A 23,292-nucleotide genomic window follows, 5' to 3' on the forward strand; every position below is an offset into this window, starting at 1 on the left:
ACGAATGAAGTACTGATACATGATACAATATGAATGAACCTTAAGAATATTATGATAAATGTCTGTCACAAAAGACCACTTATTATGTTTCCATTTATACAAAATATCTGGAACAGTCAAATCCATAGGCACAGAAGGTGGATTAGCTGTTGCCAGGGGATTGAAGGAAGGGCAATGAGAAGTGACTATTAACAGGCATAAGTTCTGTTTAGGGTGGAAAAGATATTAAGGAATTATATAGTAGAGAGGGTTGCATGGCCTTGTGAATATCTTAAAAGTCACAGAAGGGTACAATTCAAAAGATTACATTTTATGGTATGTAAATTATATCTAAATTTTCTTACTAAGGCAGAGTTCCTTCCAATCAAGGAATTTACAATATGGTAAAAAGGCATCACTGACTCAGTGGACATGAGTTTGAGCAAACTCAGGGAGATAGTGAAGGACAGGGAAGTCTGGCGCCCTGCAGTCCACGGGGTCACAATGAGTAGGACACAACTTAGCAACTGAACAGCAACAGCAAAGAAGGAAAAAGAAAAATCACTAACTGTGCAAACCAAACATATTCACTATTCAGTACAACAATCATTGCTGAGTTTTTTCACATACTCAGAGAGCTATAAAGCAACAGTGAACATTTATTGAGCGCATATTAAATGCCACTTATTTTTCTAAGTATTTCCCATGTTAGCAGCTTATTTAATCCCCATGATAGGTACAACTGTATCCTCATTTTTCTTTTTTTTTTCCATTTATTTTTATTAGTTGGAGGCTAATTACTTTACAATATTGTAGTGGTTTTTGCCATACATTGACATGAATCAGCCATGGATTTACATGTATTCCCCATCCCGATCTCCCCTCCCACCTCCCTCCCAACCGGATCCCTCTAGGTCTTCCCAGCGCACCAGCCCCGAGCACTTGTCTCATGCATCCAACCTGGGCTGGTGATCTGTTTCACCATAGATAGTATACATGTTTCGATGCTGTTCTCTCAAAACATCCCACCCTCGCCTTCTCCCACAGAGTCCAAAAGTCTGTTCTGTACATCTGTGTCTCTTTTTCTGTCTTGCATATAGGGTTATCGTTACCATCTTTCTAAATTCCATATATATGCGTTAGTATACTGTATTGGTCTTTATCTTTCTGGCTTAGTTCACTCTGTATAACGGGCTCCAGTTTCATCCATCTCATTAGAACTGATTCAAATGAATTCTTTTTAATGGCTAAGTAATATTCCATTGTGTATATGTACCACAGCTTTCTCATCCATTCGTCTGCTGATGGGCATCTAGGTTGCTTCCTTGTCCTGGCTATTATAAACAGTGCTGCGATGAACATTGGGGTGCATGTGTCTCTTTCAGATCTGGTTTCCTCGGTGTGTATGCCCAGAAGTGGGATTGCTGGGTCATATGGCAGTTCTATTTCCAGTTTTTTAAGAAATCTCCACACTGTTCTCCATAGCGGCTGTACTAGTTTGCATTCCCACCAACAGTGTAAGAGGGTTCCCTTTTCTCCACACCCTCTCCAGCATTTATTGCTTGTAGACTTTTGGATAGCAGCCATCCTGACTGGCGTGTAATGGAACCTCATTGTGGTTTTGATTTGCATTTCTCTGATAATGAGTGATGTTGAGCATCTTTTCATGTGTTTGTTAGCCATCTGTATGTCTTCTTTGGAGAAAAGTCTGTTTAGTTCTTTGGCCCATTTTTTGATTGGGTCATTTAGTTTTCTGGAATTGAGCTGCAGGAGTTGCTTGTATATTTTTGAGAGTAATCCTTTGTCTGTTGCTTCGTTTGCTATTAATTAAGGCAGAGTGGTTAAGAAATTTGTCCAAGGTGATACTACACATAAATAACGGGGTTAGGATTTGAATCCAAGAAGTGAGAGTATAGTATTTATATTCTTAACCATGAGGCAACGCTATTTCTATGAAAAATATAAGGCACTGGCACATAAAAACGTCATCACCATCAAATGTCAGCTCATGGAAAGACTGAATCTTGGAGTTAAAATCGGTGTAGTACCTCCTCCGAGTACACGCTTACAGTGCCTACACAGTGCGCGGTCCAGATCTTGGACCCAGGCAGTTCTGTATCCTTCCTAATAAAGGGAGCTTAGTATTGACCCCTACCACTTGTTCCATCTTTAAATGGCACTATTTTGAAAGTTCTTTCTTGTATTTAAGGTTGCATGACTCTTCATTGATCAGGTTGCCTAGAAGCAGAGCCTGAGATGAGGATTTAGCTAGACAAGCTTTATTAACAAAGTGCTGCTAAGGATGAGTTTGTAACAGGAAGGGAACAGGGGATAGGAAAGTGGTAAGTGGTCCAGTCGAGTACATTCCTGGCCCTGTGCATGGGGTAAGACTCTCTAGGACAGAAACAATGGCACAGAGATGCCTGCCTTGAAACATCAATGTGTAGCGAGCCGCAATGGTGGGGAAGAAGGAGCAAGCGCATGGAGGGGACTCAGGAGGGGGTGAGGCATCTGCAACCTGTGAGCATCTCGCCCCGCAGCTGGGGCAGGGGGCACAGGCCTAGTGCAGGGGACTTTGTGGACACCACTGCATCTCCCGCCTTCCCACAGCGCCTAGCCAAGGGGTTGAGGGCGAGAACAGAGCCAGTTTTAAAAGCTAAATTGACTCTTAAGGCTCTGCTCTTTACACCTGCTAGCTACTTACACCTAGGTGTAAACAGTACCTGGTGGGGCCAGTAGTAACTGCCAGTGCAGGAGACATAAGTGATTCGGGTTCAATCCCTGGGCCAGGAAGATCCTCTGCAGGAGGAAATGGCAAGCCACACTAGGATTCCTGCCTGGGAAATCTCACGGACAGAGGAGCCTGGCGGGCTACACTCATGGAGTTGCAAAAGAGTTGGACACAACTTAACAACTAAACAACAGGAAAAACAGCAATGCCTATACCAACATCATAGGGGTAGAATGAGAATAAAGAGAAATGACCAATAAAAAACAGTTAGCACTATGCTAGCACATAAGTAATGGTCAAGCAATTATTACCATAGCAAGTATATATCAAATGCTTGTTAATATGAAGTTTTTCCATTTCCTTCCAAAGCATAAGAAGTTGAATTACTTGTTTAACCCACCAACAATTTCAAATCTTAACATTTCCGGTTCTTATAATAGAATATTTTAGCATTTTCTCACCATCGTTTGAATTCGCACAGTGAAATTTTAAATTTTGTCCTGTTGCTATTCACTGAAGCCATCACCTCCAGAACATCTTTCTTTCAGCTTTACCTTTTCATCCTATTGGATTAAGCTTTCCTTCTGGACTATCATAAATTCATCAGTATCTGATGTTTCCCTTTGTGGCTGTGAATACCAAACCTGACTATGAATCCAAGTCCTGCTCTAATGATTTCAAATGCATTTATCCACGTTAAACATACTTTTATTAGAATCTGGTATTTTGCCAGGAAAAGACTTGTGGTCCAACTGCCAAAACTTGAGGGCAAGCATCAGACAAAAATTCAGTGATGGGTTTGTTGACTGCCAGAATGGTTCCATCAATGACAGTAGAAATGGTCAGACTGCACTTTGACCCTGGGCTGGGTAAAAAAAGTGGTGCTATAACATGATCAGTACAGAGCATCCTGCAGAAAGCCTTCCCATCAGCTGAGGGTTGAAAGGCCCTTCCAATGAGGAAGCAGCTGTTTGCACACAGCATTGGGGGGTGCATACGTCATTCATAAAGCTGCTCGGTAACTCCACAGAGATGGCAACAGGAAGCTCTTTCTACCAAATTATGCCCTGGAACTCCATGGTGTTTCAGGTAGTGAACTGACTTGCCATTTTTAACATCCTCCCACGTCAAGCCTCTCTGCTCCACACATATGCCGAGGGACATGTTCTTCACCAGTGCTCTTTCGATGGAGGCTGGTCCTATTCTTTTGTTCATGCGTTCAGTCATTCAATTACTCACTCAGTGAATAGTCATTGAGTGCTTAGCAGGTCCTAGGGATACTGAGGTGAAGATGGAGATAAGGTGAAGGAAACCAAAGGCTGGATCTCAGTTTTAATCCCTGCACACTATAAACTGTGCCCCACCCACGTAACATATGAAGATTTCAAAGAGAAATTCTGGAGAAAAAGTTCCTTACTTCAAATCCTAGATCAGTAATGGTGGAAATGCAGGCACTGCTGCATAGAGAGACAGTAGGGGACTTTCCTGGCCCTTCTTGGACCATACCACAAAAGCAGCTGGCTATGCAGCTACAGAACGTCTGGGCTTGTCTCTGCTCAGACAGGTAGAAAGCGGCTTGAGCTCCCGGTGCCTTGAAAGAACCCTTGACGGTGTCCAGCTACATCCAAGTGGCCCCGTGGAATCAGTATCCGATGGCTCCATCTCCCATTCTGTGAAATGGGAATGTTGTCACACACGAGGCTGGCAGGCGCCTGGACAGCAGAAAAATACTATTTGCATATATAAAGGATTATTTTCAAATGTTTCGTTTTTCTTTGTATGTTTGAAATATCCAGCTAATAATAATGAAATGGGACGTAACGATGAAAACTCTTTCATTTAGCAAGATTGCATTTTGCAAAATCATCCCAGAGCATCTGAATCACTGCCTAGCAGAGGAGAACAACAGCTGGCAAACAAGTGGTGATGTATTATAATGTTTTTAGCACCATATGGCAATATGTCTTCAAAGTCACCTGCTGGTTGGAAGGAAAACCCATTTTACAACTATCCCAGGAGGCTAGGGTGTCGAGGAATCAAGAGGTGCATTGGAGTAATACTGTATGGTCACCAAAAGCATGTGTTGCTAAATATTAAAGTAAATATTGAAGTGGCAACATGTTATTAAGAAGCTAAAATGACAAGTTGTCCAAAGCCTTTAATTGCCATAAAATATAGCAAAACAAAGCCTCATCTATTGAAGCCCAATTAAAAGTGATTAATAGTTATTGTGGTAGGCCTTAATTAGGATTCTCGCCCTTTAATACAAGAAGTGAAATCAAGAAGTTGGTGTCAAATAGGCTATAAGTGTTAGTTGAAGGTTTGTTGTTTTTTTTTTTCCTGTCATTTCTGTTAAAGAAATAGACCTGGCAGATCTAACATTTTCTTTCCTTCTGCCAATGAACTGTCTTGCCCATATTCTTGGGAGGAGAATCCAGCTTGAAGAACCAGAGAACTCTCTCTGCTCCAATGTCTCCCCAGTCTCTCCCCCTGCACCCTGCTATCCTCCCAAACCTTGTTCTGTTTCTCCCACCTCAGTGTAACCAGTAGTTACCCTACATGGCATCAACGTGGGGCAATAGCTAGGATTGGGGGTCAAGGTGGAAGGTGCAGAGGAAAAAGAGGCCCAGAGTAGTCACTAAATAGTAACTGACTGCCTTCTAGCCTAGCTTCCTCAAATTTCCCCCTGAAGTTCCCTAAGTCCTCAGAGAGATGATGGACATACCATCTCTCAAATTCTCCCCTAGGCAGTAGGCTCCCTCCCACCTTTTTTCTTTCCTTCCTTTCTGGATCTCTGAAATGATGCTGCTGCAGGAGCCATCTATGGCCATCACAGAGGGGCCAGTGCACTGTATCATGTTCATTGTTCTAAATGTAGCGTGTGTGCTCTGTGGCTTTGACGGCTGGTTGCCAGGTTCAGTGGGCTCCAACAGCCTTCATCCATTGGCATCCCATCAGTCTGCCCCATGGACTGGCATGCCATGCTACCTCAGGTACCTTCCAGATTCACTCTTCTCATTTCACCCATTGTACTATTGCCACATCTCTCCCTGGACCTCAGGCGTGACCCCATGGCACTGTATCACCAGAAAATACAGCTGACCGATACCTCTGCACCCCGACCCTGCCACTGTCCTGAAACCAAGCATAAAGATAATGGTATCACTAAAAGCATTAGTGATAGTCATGATTTATTGAACTTGTGATAGCTGCCAGGCATCCTATTAAGCATTTGAAGTACATTAATCATTACATCATTTACACCAATCATTATCACCATCACTAGAAGAAATTGCATAGCTTATCAGCGCTAAGAAGTCAAGATTCAAGCCCAGGTTTGATTTCAGAGTGTGAACTGTTATCCACAGCATATACTGCCTTCCATTCCTCAACCCTTTTTTCCTTTAGAACATGTTGTTTTCCAGATAACTCGTTAGAGCACTCAGAAATACATTTCAGGAACCAAGGCATAGCCATAAACACATAACTGAATTCTGGCTGAAAAACACAGCTTAGTTTCTCCAACTGAGACCCTCCCAACAGCACAAATAATCATTTTTATGTGTGTGCTTTATCCTTTACGTTTGCTCTGAACACCAACACTGCTCCGCTTACCCCTTCTTTCTAGAATGCTTCCTGCCCCACTGCAGACCCCAAGCCCCAGGGGCCATGCAGGAAGTCTCAACTTGAGCCTACATGAGGTCCCCCAATCTTACTTTTATACCCCTTGGGAGATAATTCTAAATTTTTGGTCACTGTGGTTATTTGAGTAGGTGTCTTATCACCACCATGTTGGATTGTAAATTCCCTTAATGGAAAGAATTAGCTTTACATCCCATCTGCTTTGCAGTACCTGAGCGAGCTTTCCATGTGCTGAAGGGGCATTTAATAACTATTTGTTGAATTAAAATAATTTTAATTTTGCTTCTTTATTAACAGGTCATATTTATGATCAACTATTCTACATTCCATTTCCACTTGTGGGTCTCCATATTCTCACTCGAAACAAGGGCACTTTGAAGTCATTCTGAGCTTTTAATTTAATCTTCTTTTAATGGAGTTTGCCTCCCAGTTAGTGCAATATATTCTCTAGCAGTCTATTTCCTTATGGATTTATAGCCTTGAAAAACTTATTTTTCTACCTTAAAAATCTCCTGGATTATTTATTGGGGCTGATTCATATCGAGTGCATTTATATTGTTTTCTTATCAAAAGAGAATGTCCTATTACATTTCAGCCAAAATATCTCAGTTTTCCTCAAGCTTCAAGTGATTTATGGTATATAATATACATTGGGGAAAATTAAAATTTTTTCTAGATCAAACAAATATATTGGGCATGGCTCTTTTGTAAGCCTTGAATGTGAGAATTTTTCTGGACAAAGTTTGGTTTTCTATGCTACATCCAGTAGCAGCAAATTGTGGTTCACAGCCAGTGCTACTGAGGGAGCTAAATAGGAGGTTCCTTTCCCGGCACCAATGTTTCAGCAATGGATCCATCCGTGCTTCTGTTGAGCGCTCTCGGTTTGCCAACAGATAGAAAGAGTTTAGATAAAGACAACATGTGGGAAAGTGCAGCCTTTCAAAATCATCTTGCCAGAGTTTCTTTTTTCTTCTTCTTCTTCGTACTTTTTGTCTTTATTTACAATTTTATTCCCGTACATAGTAAATTATTTACACCAAAGGTATACAAAGGAAAGCATGCTCCCCTCCCATATGGTTTCCATTCCCCGACTCCAGAGATCACCACTGTTAGTGTTCTTTGCACATTCTAGACTGGGGGTTTAAAGAGTGAGCAGAGAAATCACAATCAGACTCAACCGCAGTTGGGCTTCCCTGGTGGCTCAGTGGTAAAGAAGCCACCTGCCTACGCCGGAGAGGCAGGTTTGATCTCCGGGTTGGGAAGATCTCTTGGAGAAGGAAATGGCAACCCACTCCAGTATCCTTGCCTGAGAAATCCCATAGCCAGTAGAGCCTGTCGGGCTACAGTCCGTGGGGTGGCAGAGAGTTGGACGGGACCTAGCAACCGAGCACGCATTCACGCATGCACCCACAGCCAATCAGCAGTCTGCTCTGAGCGCTTATGAGCTCCAGGCACTCCGCGGGGCGCTCCAGGTAACCCCTTGCTCCTTCACGAGGTTCACAGCCACGGATAGTACAGTAAGCAGGGCCTCAGGATGCACGTAATTAGTGCTGTAACTGCAGAAGTGCCAGGTGCTAAGGGAAGGTGCAGACTTCCCAGAGGTGGTTCAAACTTTCCTGACGGTTCCAGCAGGAAGCACTTTATCAGGCACTGAGAAAGGAAATATTGATCTCTGATAACAACCTGTGCAGAGCCAGGAGGTATGAGAGAAGGCATGATAAATTTAACAAACTGGAAAACGGTCAATGCAGTTAAAACTCATGGATGAGGGAAAACAGGCAAACCAAAGGCCATAGAAAGGGAAAAGTCACTCAGAGGCCACTGACCACTTTTCCCAATGTCCTTCCTGTCATTTTATAAAAAGAATACTGAAAAAAAGAAAAAAGAACACTGCACATGAATGAATAAGAAAATCTGATTTCAAATACTGGCTAATTACCTGGACATCTTAGTTACCTCATGTGTAAAAGGAGAGAAATCAAAGCTACTTTGCTACTTCACAGGGTTACTGAGAGAATTAAAGTCAATTATCTAATTCATGCAAAGCTGCCTTAGCAGAGTGCCAAGCATATACAAATACCAGAACCCCAAAAATGTCAAAAGCAAAAAAAAAAAAAAAAGGGATTATTCTAGGCCATTGGAATTTCTTCTGTGCATTATCATTATCATCTGGGCAAGATTCTAAATTGCCAGGGCACTAATCAAGAGGGGTATTTATTTTTTTAACTATTTTATGCAATGGAGGATAATAACACCCCCTCCCATCCCAGATCATGGGAGATCCTTAGAGCTCACACTGTCATCCACCACCCTGGTTCCACTTTGAAGACTGGAACATTTTGAAGAATTTCCAAAGCATATTGTAAGATACACATTGCTTGCCTCCTAAGACCTGATATTCCTTTAGATGTTATTAATACTAATTGCATCTTGCCTCCTGAAAAATCTGTATGCAGATCAAGAAGCAACAGTTAGAACCAGACATGGAACAATGGTCTGGTTCCAAATTGGGAAAGGAGTATGTCAAGGCTGAATATTGTCACCCTGCTTATTTAACTTCTATGCAGAGTACATCATTAGAAATGCTAGGCTGAATGAAACACAAGCTGGAATCAGGATAGCAGGGAGAAATATCAATAACCTCAGATATGCAGATGACACCACCCTTATGGCAGAAAGTGAAGAAGAACTAAAGAGCCTCTTGATGAAAGTGACAGAGGAGACTGAAAAAGCTGACTTAAAACTCAACATTCAGAAAACTAAGATCATGGCATCTGGTCCCATCACTTCATGGCAAATAGATGAGGAAAAAGTGGAAACAGTGGCAGACTTTTATTTTCTTGGGCTCCAAAATCACTACAGATGGTGACTGCAGGCATGAAATTAAAAGACGCTTGCTCCTTGGAATAAAAGCTATGACCAACCTAGACAGCATAGTAAAAAGCAGAGACATTGCTTTGCCAGTAAAGGTCCGTCTAGTCAAAGCTATTTTTTTTTCCAGTAGTCATGTATGGATGTGAGAGTTGGACCATAAAGAAAGCTGAGTGCTGAAGAACTGATGCTTTTGAACTGTGGTGTTGGAAAAGGCTCTTGAGAGTCCCTTGGACTGCAAGGAGATCCAACGAGTCCATCCTAAAGGTGGTCAGTCCTGAGTGTTCATTGGAAGGACTGAAGTTGAAGCTGAAACTCCAATACTTTAGCCACCTGAAGCAAAGAACTGACTCATTGGAAAAGACCCTGAGGTCAGGGGGAGAAGGGGACGACAGAGGGTGAGATGGTTGGATGGCATCACCATCCAACATGGGTTGAGCAAGCTCTGGGAGTTGGTGTTGGACAGGGAAGCCAGGCCTGCTTGGTGTCAGAAAGAGTCAGACAAGACTGAGTCACTGAACTGAACTGAATACTAATTGGATAAATGAATCTACTCTTACATTTGTGGGGTGGAAAACTATCTCGGTCACTTGGGAAGCAAATTCAGATCTTAGTCACTGATATAACTCTCCTGTTTTTCAGGGTTAAGTTGTGAAATTGCCAAAGGAGTTACTTGTTAAAGATTGCTGGTATTTGTGCTTACTTACTTGCTTTTGTAGCCATGGATAAACAGAAATTCTGGCAAAAAGGTTTATTTTTAAATGGATCACCTTAAGCGTGACAGAGAACTCAAATTCTTTGAATGGTGGTGCTTGCTTTAGCATCTTTACTGAGAATTTCAGTGGGGCAACTGGTATTGTACAGAAGACTGAAGAATTGTGTAGTTGTATATTATTACCCCCTAATTACTATTTAATTTGCACTTCAGTGCTTGCAAAATGAGTGTGAAAGATGAAAATTGAGTAACAATTAGAGGGTAAGAAGCATAATTGTGTGTTTCTGACATCCAGCACAGACTTTCAATAGTAAGAGCAAATTAACTATGACAGTTGAGGCGTCTGACCCACTTTGGGCCTATAGCTCAAGAACTTGAAATGCCAGGAGCTATGGTTTTGAAAGAGTTGAAGAGATCATACTTGACATGGGAATATATGAACCTAAGTCCACAGGCTTTCTCTGATAGAACTATATAACTCCTTTAAAGAATTCTCTAGGTATTGCCTAGGCATACCAAGGAAAATGCAGACCTCCATCTAATGCAGTGTATCATCTCTAGCATGCTAAAAGTCACTTAGTATTCAATCCTGGCTATGCTACAGAGAATTATCCATTTATTCATTTATCCACTCAATTTGTAAGCAATTCTAGAGCACCTACTAAAAAGTCAGGAAGAACACTAGACCTTGAAGATTTAAAGGGGCTTCCCAAGTGGCTCAGTGGTAAAGAGTCCACCTGCCAATGCAGGAGCCACACAGGAGATGCAGGTTCGATGCTGGGGTCATGAAGATCCTTTGGAGGAGGAAATGGCAACTCACTCCAGTATTCAAAGATAAATAAGTCATAATATCTGACTTCAAGGAACTCATAGTGTAGTGTATTGAGTACCACAGAAAGTAATAATCATTACAGAAAATAATTTTGTGTATAGATATGGGGAGGCTTTAAGATTAATCTGCATTAGGTGTCAAATACTCTAATACGCTCTTGGTAGAGATATAAAACTAAACAAATAATGATACATGCAAAGTGTAAGTGTTAGTCGCTCAGTCGTGTCCAATTCTTTGCCACCCCACGGATTACAGCCTGCCAGGCACCTCTGTCCCTGGAATTCTCCAGGCAAGAATACTGGAGTGGGTTGCTACTTCCTCCTCCAGGGGATTGTCCATACCTAGGGATTGAACCCAAGTCTCCTGCATTGCAGGCAGATTCTTTACCACCCGAGCTACCACGGAAGCCCAATAAATGTGTAGTTACTGTCGTTGTGATTCCTTTAATCAGAACATCAAGGCCATTTCCCACCTACCCTGACCAACAGAAAAGGAACAGATGAATGAGGTGGATTAAATGCCTAGTGATTGTTGCAATTTCAACAACAGAGTTGATCTGAATTAGTCAAGGAAAAACTGTATTTACTCTTTAAAAGACAGTGTCTGGTGCTTAGGATCCAGTACTCAGCCCAGCAGCATCACTCCCACTGCAGCTCTTTGATCTCTGCAGCCCAAGCTCATGACCTCTTATATATGGCCAGTGCTAGGGAAGAAGGCTCCTGATTTTCAAAAGCTAAGATGAAAGACAATGAAGAGCCCCTGTGCTGGATAAACACAAAGTTTTCTTTTTAAAGCCAGTATGACTGCAATAAATATCATCATTTATGACTGCGGCCACTCACCTTTGGTCTTTCCCTGGAATCAGAAAAAATGTCTCTGACCACCAGTCAGAAAGTCGTAGTCTGGGGAAACCCTAAATTAGACTGTATCACAGCACATCTTCCCTTAGATTAAGAAGAAAAAAATCAATTGTGTTTTTTTCTGATTTATTTTTTCTTAATTTTCTTGCCATAGTTTGGATTAAAAAAATTCCTTTGAAGCTCTTTCAGGGTCTCTTAGAGCTCTTTTTCCCACTTTGAATCAGAATATATCTTTTCCCAAGAAGGAAATTCCTACTTCAAAAAGAAGGTTTGAAGATTCAATCTGGCCTTCTTTCTAAAGGATGTACTGGTCATAGGGATGAATCCATGAGATTCATTAACCACACATAACTCATGGTATAATCTAGAGATTTGAAGTTGTAAAAAAAAAAAAAAAATGATTATGTTAACCCTTTGTTACATCATTCTTTCACACAATCTCTGGAGGTGATGCTTAGAGTTTACCAAGTTTACTAAGCACTCATTTTACATAGATATTAAGATGTGTAGTCAGTGACCCATAGACAAAAGGGATTGCAGCACAAAATACCTCCTGCATGCAAAATATTCAGTGTGATTTTAAAAGTGAAATAGATGAGATATGATATGGAAAAGAATTAAAGACACCAATGGCATGTAGTCTTTTAACAGGCAGGTACCTTAAAGATTATATAGATCCCTCATTTTCAAAATAAGAAAATTTAAACCCAGAGGGAAAAAGAAATCAATATTTTGCCCAGGGCCACACATTTAGTTCATAGCAGAGTAAAACTAAATGAAGCTCTTCTGACTCTTTTCCCAGCATACTGTACCCTGCATTGCATTTTATATTTAAAGCATAACAATGGTTGAGGCATGATATATTTCAAAGCCACCTCTAAATTACATACAATGCTAAAAACACACACTAGCAATAAAGAAATTCCAGCAGAAGACCATTCATGATGATGGAGATAATAAAGCAAGATTATATAAAGAGATTGTCTTTGAGGGTAACCTTAACAGAACAATAAGATACATTAGTAAGAGAGATGGAGAAGAGTATTCCAGATAAGAACACTTCAATTTCATTCAGCAAGCATTTTATCTAGTGCTTCTTATATGCCACAGTAACATGCTTTAAGCTGCAAATATACAGTTGATTAAGACAAGATCTCTGCCTTCACATTTTCCAATAAGTAAATACACAGATTGAAACTCTATTGAGGTAAGGTGGGATAGAAGACTATTCAAGCTATTCTCAAATCACAAGATGGGAATCAACAGATGAAGAATTGGAAAAGACTTCATCAGGGTGGTAATATTTGAACTAAGTTTTGAAGGACAAGTTGTCTTTAGCTGGACAAAGACAGCAAGAAGGAATTCCCAGTGGAGGAGACACGAAGTTTGAAGGCATGCAGGCACAAAAGAAGCCACCCATCACTGAAGAACTCCCAAATATCTGCATGATTGTAGCTAAACGTCTATGTGAGGAATGGCGGGGAGGAAGGCTTGAAGAGGGACCACAAACGTGGTCCAAAAGGGTGGTAGGGCTGAGCTTCAGGAGCAAATAACCATTTGGTTGCAAACCTTTACCTACAAATTTCTGCTTTCTGAAATTTGTACATGTGTTCAACACCTGAAAAGGGCCCATCCCAGTAGGAAAAGGGATCGGTGGGGCCAGACCATGGTGAGGTTTGTGCGCTGCTGGGCTATGTTTGAACTTAACTCTAAAAAGTGTAAGAGTTATTGAAGCATCCAAAGCAGGGAAACGGCTTGATCAGATTTGTGTGTTAGAAACATCAGTTTGGCAGTAGAGTGGAAGATATACTGGCAGGAAAACAGACTGGGAATAGGGAATCTGATCAGTAAACTGTGACAGCAATCCAAGGTATCAGAGGTTTGGGCCCAGAGAAAAACAGTGGCAACAATACAGAGACTCAGGAGATAGAGGCGATAGGACCTGACGTCTAAGGAAATGTGGAGGATGAGAGAAAGGAGGAGGGAAAGGGAATGATTCCATCCTGTCTGACTTCCGGTGGTGGGGTGGTGTTGTCACTAAATGTGAAATGAGAAGATCTTATCAGTCCGTGGATGATAGCTGATGTGCAGGAGGAGATGCTACTTCCCAAGGACTGCTCTAAATGAGAAGGGGGCTGAGTAGGGAGGTGTACAGAGCCAGCTTTCAGACACAGGGTGGGGCTGTGAGGAGAACTGAAAAAGAGTTAGGAGGAAAACTGGAAACAAAATATGGAAAATGCGTACACGGGGGTGAGCAAAGTATGGTGTGGAAAGAAATGTCATGAGAATAGCTTCACTTATCAATCCCAGGCAAGGGATTGATAACAGTTCCTCTTAAAGTCAAGTCCATTTGAAAGAAGTATGTGGAAGCCTGGGTGAGAAGTTCGTGTTTGGTAGAGAGAATATTCTGTTGCTAGTGAGTCTGTTGATAATACTGTCTTTTTCCTTTGCTTTATAAAGCTTTCAAAGTTCTTCTGCATTCATTAATGTTCTCATTTGGTACTTGTCATAATCTCTTTGAGGAAGATAGGGCAGGACTAATTATCCCTACTTCACAGATAAGGAAACCAATTCCCACAGAAGACTGAATGATTAGACCTCACTTACATAGCAATTAAGGCAAAGCTAGGACTGGAATCTTGATTTCATGTTCCTCCATACAGGACTCTTTTGAACTTACAATCTTGCCCAAGCTCAGGCCTTCTGAAGCTCAGCAGAATGCATGTAACTGTCTCAGACTGCAGACAGAAGCACTTCCTCTCTGTCACTGTCCTGATGCTTATTGGGTTGTCCTAACTCCACTCGGTGTCCTGAGAGAAATCCTATGGATTCTGCCCCATCTCTGTGCTTTCACCCCACCTCCCCACCCTCCACAGCTGCTCTCTTCAGAAGAGCTGAGTTCAGTTCAGTTCAGTCACTCAGTCCTTTCCTCCTATTTGCGACTCCATGGACTGCAGCACACCAAGCCTCCCTGTCCATCACCAATTCCCAGAGTTTACTCAAACTCATGTCCATCAAGTCGGTGATGCCATCCAACCACCTCATCCTCTGTCGTCCCCTTCTCCTTTTCTCAATCTTTCCCAGCATTAGGGTCTTTTCCAATGAGTCAGTTCTTCTCATCAGGTGGCCAGAGTGTTGGAGTTTCAGCTTCAACATCAGTCTTTCCAATGAACACCCAGGACTGATCTTTAGGATGGACTGGTTGGATCTCCTTGCAGTCCAAGGGACTCTCAAGAGTCTTCTCCAGCACCACAGTTCAAAAGCATCAATTCTTCCATGCTCAGCTTTCTTTATAGTCCAACTCTCACATCCATACATGACTACTGGAAAAACCATAGCCTTGACTAGACAGACCTTTGTCAGCAGTCATGTCTCTACTTTTCAATATGCTATCTAGGTTGGTCATAACTTTCCTTCCAAGGAGGAAGCGTAGGCAGCCACTGCTGCTGGTTTTCACATTCTACCTTACGAATGGCAAACGGCCACTAGACTAGATGGCTGATGAGCAAGTCTGCTTTTAAGATCACTTCAGGCTGGCTCACAGTTGTGCCTAGTCCAATTCATGAGGTGAAGACAAAGCTCAGTTCTTCCGCTACTGGCCCGTTATCACAGATGCACCATGTGGCCGCACTCTCAGATCAACCCCTTTCACTGGAAGGCACACCATTGGTCAGAAAGACTGAGAGCTGAGGGACTGAGGGAAACTCATTGTGTGTGTGTGTGTGCATGCTCAGCTCTGTCGGACCCTTTTGCAACGGAGTGGACTGGTGCCCGCCAGGCTGTTCTGTCCTTGGAAATTTCCAGGCAAGAATAATGGCGTGGGTAGCCATTTCCTTCTCCAGGGGATCTTCCTGACCCAGGGATCGAACCAGAGTCTCTTGTATCTCCTGCATTGGCAGGCGGATCCTTCATGACTGCGCCACCGGGAAAGTCATCATGTGCCTGGAAATCCATTCCCTACTCTACAGAAGAAAAGTGTGTATTTTTTTCAAGTGTCAGAACTTTTGGGCAAAAGCCAGAGCTCTACACAATCAAGTGTGTGAATCTGGAGCTAAAAACCGTGAACTGTGTCTTCTCCATGTTGAAGTCACATTGAAGTAGCTCAAATCTGGATGTAGCTCAAATCCAACATTTCGGTTTCTGCTGTGTGTGATCCAGAGGCTAATAAATCTGGAAATCCAAATGGATTTCACTCCTGAATCTCCAATTAGAGTTTTTAATGGCTTAAAAATATAGGCACCAAGTCCAGGTCCATTTTTAAAATAACCAATAATATAAAACCAAAGCTTTAGCTATGAAAGTAAATGGAAAAATATATATACAAGTATACAAGCTGGAAATGAAGCGATTTTAATCTATGTTCTGCCTAACCAGCACTGGTCAGATTTTAAAAAAGCTAGAATCTGGAGAGCAAGCCCACTGGAGAAGATAAGGGCAGGTCTGTTCTGAGACCCAAGAATGAGCAATAGATGGAAATTCAGAGAAATGAGGCAAGCCTAAGTACACGAATGTACAGGGAAGAGTCTGGTAGGAAAGGGAGGCTCATGCAGGGGTCTTGGAAGCCCCTTGGAACAGGGCAGCTGACATCTTTATGTTTCTGAAAAGTCAAGGGTGCCTCCTACCTAGAGCCTTGGTTCCACTGGGTTCCTGAACCAAACCTAACTAGACAAACAGCATCAACCTTATAGCCAAGGAGATCAGAAATTAATCTTGGGACCATAGACTTACTACTTTAAGTCATTTTGATGAGGGTAAAAAATATAATTATACTGACTGGTCCCCTCCATTCACCAATTACTGTTGGGTTAGTCCAGTCTATATTGAACTTCTAATTCAATTTCCTGTTTCTGCTTCCAGCTTCTATATACAGTAGAGGTCTGGAAACCATGGCCCCCCTGAGCCAAATCCTGTCCTCAATCTAATTTGTAAATAAGGTTTTATAAGAACCTGGTCACATCCATTTGCTTAGGTATTGCCATGGCTGCTTTTGAGCTACGCTGAGAGTTAAGCAGTAGTGATAAAGACCATCTGACCTGCAAAATCTAAAATATTTATTACGTAGCATTTTGCATAAAGTTCATCATCCCCTGCTGTAAAGGCTAAAATCCTGTCCTAGCTATCAGAGCATAGAGTAAACGCCCTAACACACCAGGAATCGTCCTTGGAGGCACACCCGCGGGAGCTCACCCTGCTTCCTGTCCCTCCAGCCTCTCTCTAGGTTGACAGCACTAAGTGAAGAGATGATTGAAGTCAAGTCTTAGATTTCAACCCTTTTAGAGAGCAAGTCCAGCTCAATCAAGCTAGAACATACCTCAAGGCGGAAACTTAGCCTTTCCATATCCACAGCCCACTCAAGAGAAGTACCCTGTGCTCCAGAAGGCTGATTTATAAGGATTATAGCAATGAGTTCCTTTTTCTTTTAGTTAAGATTAATCCATGAGGAACCCCTACAGGGGATCAAAATAAAGGATAAAGATGAGATAAGGGCATTTATTTTCCTGCTCTTACTAATAGCCCTGGCAGTTGGCTCTGTCCCACAGCCAGAGGTCCCAGGTTCCGTTAAATGAACTTTTTCCAGAGTTTTTTGTCTCCAGATTCTGCTAACTGTTCCCACTCCTTACCCTTTCGGAGTTAGAAACGGTAACAGCCTCCACTATTACTAGCCTTGCAAACTGCTTTATCCGTTGTCAATTTTCTACATTAGGCGCTATTTTTATAATAGTTTATTAAAATTTTCTCTAAGTACCCAATTTTAAATAATTTATTTCAGGATGCCATTTTAAGCTGCTAACTTTGGGTTGTCATTTATCTCCTGCCCTTGTGGCTTAGCTGGTAAAGAATCCACCTGCAATGCTGGAGACCTGGGTTTGATCCCTGGGTTGGGAAGATCCCTGGGAGAAGGGAAAGGCTCCCCACTCCAGTGTTCTGGCCTAGAGAATTCCGTGTACTATATTGTCCATGGGGTCACAAAGAGTCAGACACGACTGACTGACTTTCACTTTCAGACTTATAGCTGGCATAGTAATTGGGATCAGAATCCCATGTGGTTTTGTACTTTTTGATGCTTTGACATCTTAGAGTCTTGTAGGCCTAGGGAGAAATTGGCCTTCTGAGGGTTAAGTCATTCCTAGAAACAGCAAAAATTTGACTTTGCACACACTTTTGACATGCCAACCAACACATACAGAAGCCATAGACTCCCAATCACCTCCTTTTATCAAATTCTCACATGTGAAACCAACATTCCCCCTGCCCAAAATCACCCCAGACTGGGTACCTGACACCTAGGAACCACCCCAAAAGGCCAGAGCCTCAGAAAATGTGCAAACGCTCCAAACCTAAGTTTACTCAGCATACCTACCCTGCCTCGTCTATCTTCTTCCCTCAAAACACTGTCATAAAGCCTTGGGCCCAAGCTTCCCTTCGGTCCCTTTGCCTCCTGACTGACAGGTGCTTCCTCACACGGCATGACCTGCCCATCCTCTTAGGAGCTGTGAATAATAACCCTTTTTTCAAGATAGCTGTCTCATGTCTGTCATCTTCCTCATATTTGATTAAAACAAAAGCCCAGGTATGTTTTAGAGTGAAGACAGAAGGGTTCAGGAAAGGGAAGCAGTGGAATGAATCACCTTTGTTCTCATCAATCCCCTAAACTACATCTCATTTGAAAACTCAGAGAGCACTTCTTTCTTATTATGAAAAATAATGTTAGTGTGAGGGAAGACTGAGTGCCCGGTGTCCTGAAGAGCCCTGTGTAGCAGATTGGAGAGGATGGTGGTAACTGCTACACTGAATGGACCCTGACCTCAAATGGAACAATGAGATGCTGGTGCAGTAAACCAAATGACTGTGAGTATGAGTGTTAGTGGCTCAGTCGTGTCTGACTCTTTGAGACCCCATGGGCTGTAGCCCACCAGGCTCCTCTGTCCATGGAATTCTCCAGGCAAGAATACGGAGTAGCCATTCCCTTCTCCAGGGGATCTTCCTGACCCAGGGATTGAACCGTGGTCTCCCACACTGCAGGCAGATTCTTTACCATCTGAACCACCAGGGAAGCCCAAATAGCGGCACTTAACTCTCAGAGTAAAGGTGCATGCAGTTGCTACAATAAAATATGGAGTATTGGTGATCAGAATGTTTTGATTCTGATTAACAGCCATATGGTTCTATGGCAATAGTTAACTGATCACAAGTTTCCTAGAAATAAAATAGATGCGCAGTCCACAATGATATAGCTTGACATACAGAGGTCTGGTAGACAGAAATATAATTTAAGCATCAGGAGTGAGGATCTGGGGATTGTCTGCCAATGTAGACATGACACACAGATTCAATTCCTGAAGATCCCCTGGAGGAGAGCATGGCAACCCTCTTCAGTATTCCTGCCTGGAGAATCCCATGGACAGAGGAGCCTGGTGGCTAAAGTCCAGAGTCACAAAGAGTTGGACAAAATTGAAGCAACTCAGCAGGCTTCAATTTAAGCCAGTTCATACACTTGGGTCTGTCAACTAAGGGAAAACTGGATACTTTATTCAAGAGGGACTAACAGCTTTTGACTTCAGCTCCTTTATCTGTTGAGTGGTGGAGCTTAGCTGATGTTCAGATATGGTTAATTCTCTTATAGTTTCTGCAGATGGTTAGTTTAACTGTGCTCTTAAGCATCCATTTAAAAATACTAGTTTCTTTACCTGCTAACATGATATTCTGTTTAAAAAGGAATACAAAGTTACAAGAGTAATGGAGTTCTTTTGATGCTGAATACAACCATGCTATGCAATCTGTTCCTTGGTTCAGTTGGGTGTTCGTTTCCATTCCTCTTTCAACTCCGAAATTGTTAATGTCTATCTCAAAATTTAATACCAGTGATTTTTAAAGTGATGGTATAAATACCAAGAGTATGAGATATTTCAGTATATGGGAGGTTTCTTACATTTTATTACACTCTAGCCAATTCATTTTCTCTTTTAGGAGGCTTGATTGATTGCGAGAGAAAGGATCAACTTTATCAGCTAACTGGTCTGATTTTCTTTGAGTCAGATTTTTATAATAAAGTTTCGATAACAAAATCTTATCATGGCTTTAATAATTTAAAAAAAAAGAAAAAAGAGTAGATGCCAGTGACAAGTGTGTGCTTAAATGTAAAACTTTTAGCAAATGAATCAACACAGTCTCTGGAATTTTTCGTGTAACTTTTAAGTTAATAAATGCATTTTTCCTCATTCCCATCAGTTTTACAAAACAGTCAAAAACACTTTTCCATCACATGCCAAGGATAACAGTGTATGCCTACTATCTTGCTTTAGGGCTCACCAACTTCCTTGCTTTCCATCATGTAAGGTGGAAGAAACTTTATCTTAAAATTCATGAAACAGTAAGTGAGCCAATCAAGCAATGACGCTATACTAACTGGACCCATGGAAATTACTACATACTTTCTAGAGTGCAAACTGGCAATAATATATACCAAAGCTAAAATACTATAGGTCCCTTGTGATCCAAGAATCCTAATTCTAGGATTTTATCTTTGAATTTATGCTAATATAATATTTGATTGCATGCAATTAGCTATCTGACAAGAAGCTTTATTGTATCATTGCTCCTAAATGTGACAGTTTGAAAGAACTTAAATATCCTAAAGCAGAAAATCATTTAAATAAACTGTGGAATATTCATATTTTGGAATGCTATACAGGCATGATAAAAAGATTGTATAAATATATATTTATTAACCTGAAGAGGATTTCTTAGTATGTCATAAAGAAAAGTATATTATAAAATAGTTTCTATACTGTGATAATATTTTGCCATAAAATGCTTGTTTTTTTAAGTCTGAAAGAGGTATATATATACATATATATATAAGCTAAAGTGTTAATAGGTCATATTTAGGTTTATTATGGCTGATTTTGCATTATCCCTGTTTTATCTGAATTTCTATGATAAATATAATTGACACTTATAATTTAATAAAACTAATTCCAATTTGGAAAAGCAGTAGTCACTGTCCAGAATCTGAGTCAATATCTGAGAAAGGCTTTACATCAACTGAGCATGCTGAACCTATGGAGATTTCACCAAACTTTCTATAATCTGCTGAATAACAGACTTAGGCCATCACCGGGGCTGCATTGCACCTGTACATAATGACTAAGTGGACCCCCAGGGATGATTTGAGGCTACATGAGCAAAGAGGGAACAAGGCCATCAAAAGTCCTCTCATTGAAGTCCCTAAGGTGTATGCATTGGCCAAAGCATTCCCAAGATGAACAGAACCATGAGAATTGGAAATCAAATACACATGAAGAAAACAGTAGATGTGCCTCCATGATTCAGTGACCCCTAGGTCCCAAAGAAATTAGATACCAAATTATTTAAACCTTTGTGCCTACCTTATTAAGCTTAATTTAATCTTACTATGTACTAAATGCTGTACTAGACACCAGGTATAAAAAAAATGGGCAAGATAGAAAGATGAGGGGATGGATAAATTAGAAGTTTGGTTAACAGACACACAATACTAAATATAAAATAGGTAAACAAGTTCTTACTGCATAGCACAGGGAATTATATTCAATATCTTATAATAACCTATAGATAGATGTAGATATATATTTGAATCTGTATACCTTAAACTAACACAACATTGTAAATCAACTATACTTCAGTTGAAAAAAAAAGATAGAAGGATAGAACTGCTCCCTACCTCCATCAAGCTTGCATCTTAGTGGACAGTCAGGTAAAAGGAAAATTAAAATTCACGCTAAGTGACAAGAAGAGAAAAGTGAGATGGCTGTAAAAGGCATAAACAAAAACCAGTGTTCGATGAGTAGTTGGGGAAGTGTTCTAGAGAGAAGTAACATTAGAATGGCAGATGAAAGTAAGAAGGAGTAACTCTCCTCTGAAAGGAGAGGAGGTGATGGGGAGGAAGGGGAGATAAGCCTGCTTAGCAGAGAAAATCTGCACTTAAACCTAGTCAGGGTCTTATTCTGCAGTATGGATCTTTCTATAATTACTTTTGCTTGAACATTTTTAGCCATAGTGAGTTGCTTATAAACATCAAGGGAATCAAATCCATTTTGGATAGCTAGAGTTGTTTTAAAGTAGTTCTTTAAATAGAGCCTGCACATTTCCTTTCTATAAATTTCATCCATAGATCTATTTCTTCCCTTAGAAGTTGTACAGAATGAGTAAAATCACTCTTCCCATGTTTAAAGCCAGTTATCAGAGCCTTTGCTGGTTGCTCCTCCAAGAGTTCTTATATCTTGCTTTTTCATAACATAAGTTCAAATTCCTCAACATTCTAGTCACTCTTCTCTAGACACACTCTAAGGTGCCAAGGTCCTTGATAAATAAATAAATAAATAACTGATGTCCAGCATTCAACAAACATTTATTGACTACATACTACAAGATTGCTGGGAGAAATATTAATAACCTCAGATATGCAGATGATACCACCCTTATGGCAGAGAGTGAAGAACTAAAGAGCCTTATGATGAAGGTGAGAGAGGAGACTGAAAAGCTGGCTTAAAACTCAACATTCAAAAACAAAGATCACGGCATCTGGTCCCATCACTTCATGGCAAATAGATGGGGAAACAGTGGATACAGTGACAGACTTCATATTCTTGGGCTCCAAAATCACTGCAGATGGTGACTTCAGCCATGAAATTAAAAGAAACACTTGCCCCTTGGAAGAAAATCTTTGACAAACCTAGAGAGCGTATTAAAAAGCAGAGACACTACTTTGATGACAAAGGTCCATATAGTCAAGCTATGGTTTTTCCAGTAGTCAAGAGTTGGACCATAAAGAAGGCTGAGTGCCAAAGAGTTGATGCTTTTGAACTGTTTGAGAAGACTCTTGAGATTCCCTTGGACAGCAAGGAGATCAAAACAGTCAATCGTAAAGGAAATCAACCCTGAATATTCATTGGAAGGACTGATGCTGAAGCTGAAACTCCAATATTTTGGCCACCTGATGAGAAGACCTGACCCATTAGAAAAGACCCTGATGCTGGGAAAGCTTGAAGGCAGGAGGAGAAGGGGAAGATAGAAGATGAGATGGTTGAATGGCATCACCAACTCAATGGACATGAGTTTGAGCAAACTCTGGGTGATAGTGAAGGACAGGGAAGTCTAGCATGCTGCGTACATGGATCACAAAGAGTCAGACATGACCGATGACTGAACAACAGCAAAACTATATGACAGACAGTTTTCTAGGCTCAAGTAAAAACATCAGTTCAGTCTCTCAGTCGTGTCCAGCTCTTTGTGACCCCATAGATGTAGCCTGCCAGGCTCCACTGTTCATGGATTTCTGCAGGCAAGAATACTGGAGTGGGTAATACACCTGGGTTCGATTTCCTGGGTTAGGAAGATCCCCTGGAGGAGGAAATAGCAACCTGCTCCAGCATTCTTGCCTGGAAAATTCCACTGACAGAGGAGCCTGTCAGTTTTACTTGCAAAAAAGTCATACATGACTGACCAATCTTAGGGTAGATTCTGAAAAGCAAAAAAGCAAAATTCTTGGGTCAAACAGCAAGCAAGCTTTTAAGTCTGTCAATACATCTTTCCAAATTACCTTCCAAAATTTTTTCTCAAATTGATTCCCCACCAACAAGGTATGTGATTTTTAATTTCCCACTGCCTCAGCCTTTTGTTT

The sequence above is a fragment of the Cervus elaphus genome, chromosome 2, assembly GCF_910594005.1.
Source record: "Cervus elaphus chromosome 2, mCerEla1.1, whole genome shotgun sequence".
Lineage (NCBI taxonomy): Eukaryota > Metazoa > Chordata > Mammalia > Artiodactyla > Cervidae > Cervus > Cervus elaphus.